Genomic DNA, 1,802 nt, shown 5'->3' on the forward strand with positions numbered 1-1,802 from the left:
GGTCTCCATTTTATATATATATATATATATATATATATATATATATATATATATATATCTCCCAAAGTCACACCCTACCCACCTTTAGTTACCACTCAGTTAATCCACATCAGAGGATTAATTCACTGATTGGGTTAAGACTCTCCCAACCCAATAATTTCTCCTCTGAACCTTCTTGCATTGTCTCAATGCTTTTGGAGGACACCTCACATCTAAACCATAACACCTTGTTTCTTCAAAACCTTTCATCCAATGACTCCACAATGTCAGGTTCTCCTAAGCCTCCTAAATGTCTACCTCCCTTACAGATATCCTTCAATATTCTCAACTTTCTTGCTCAGTATTTCCTGTGTTGGTAAACTCATCTAATTTTATGATTTTGATGCCTCCTCTTTAAAACTGAGTCCTAAATATATATTCTCACTTCTGAGTTCTGACCCAAAGTTTCTTGCTGCATTTTGGACATCTGCAACTCAATTTCAGATGAATAGCTGACAATTTTGTTATCCTTTCAATAAATTCCACTATCTTTCTGCACTCCTCATCTTTGTTATACAGATAGAGCTTTTAGAATTCAAGTCTTAAGCACATGATAATTAGTCATTAGGGAAACACAAAACCACAATGAGATATCACTTCACACAGGATATCTATAATAGTAAGACAGTAACAAATGCTATTGAGGATATAGAGAAAAAAAAATATTTCACAGGCATGGACATAAAATTGTACAGCCATTGGGAAAACAGTTTGGCAGTTTCTGATAATACTAAACAAAACTACCATAAAACCCAGGAATTCTACTCCTAGATATCTACCCAAGAGAAATGAAAATGTGTGTCCACACAAATGTTCATAGCAGCATTATTCATAATAGTCAAACACCTGAAGAACTCAAGCGTTGAACTGATTAATGGATAAACTGTGGTATTCCCATATAATGAAGTATTATTCACACACAAAAATGTTTAGAGCACTACTACATGCTATGATGTGAATAAATTTTGAAAATACTATGCTAAGTAAAAGTAAGCCAGATAAAAAGTCACATATGATTCCAAGTATACATATCCAGAAAGACCAAACTGATAAAGAAGGTAGATTAAAGGTTTCCTCGGGTTGGGGATAGAAATGTCAAATAACTAAATGGGCATGGAGTGTCTTTACTGGAGGAGATAAAAAATATTCTGAAACTGATTTTTGGTTACCGCTACACCACTTGGTAAAATTACTGAAAATTATTGAATTATATAATGTGTAATCTATATCTCAATAAAGCTTTTTTATTAAGATTTGTCTTGGTCTTGTCTTTCCCCAGTCCATTACTACTCAGCCCTATAAGAAATGCCACAATTAGTAGCTGGACACAGTGGTGCATGACTTTAAACTGATCAGTTTGGGAAGCTGAGGTAGGATGATTACAAGTCTGAAGTCAGTCTCAGCAATTTAGTGCCACCGCTTCTTCATTTTCTCTTGCAAACATTTTTTCTTCCCAAATATGTCCTTCACTTTTTCTGTGCTTCTGCCCATGCTGTTTCCTCTGCCTAAGATTCCCCTCTTCTCAGTTGCCTGTCAAAATTTTAATGTTTAAGACCCAGATCAAAGTTACATCCTCTGTGAAACATTTGCAAATGTTCCTTAGCAAAATTTAGTCATTTTCTTCAACTTCCTTTATAATCTTGTGAGAGGTTTAAACAAGTTGATTTATATCACAGGAAGGAGAAGCAGCCTAGTTAAAAGATGGTCTTTAAAGATAGAACAACTAGGTTTAGATCCCAGCTTGCCACCTGCTTTTTTTGTGT

The sequence above is a fragment of the Marmota marmota genome, unplaced genomic scaffold (assembly GCF_001458135.2).
Source record: "Marmota marmota marmota unplaced genomic scaffold, marMar, whole genome shotgun sequence".
Lineage (NCBI taxonomy): Eukaryota > Metazoa > Chordata > Mammalia > Rodentia > Sciuridae > Marmota > Marmota marmota.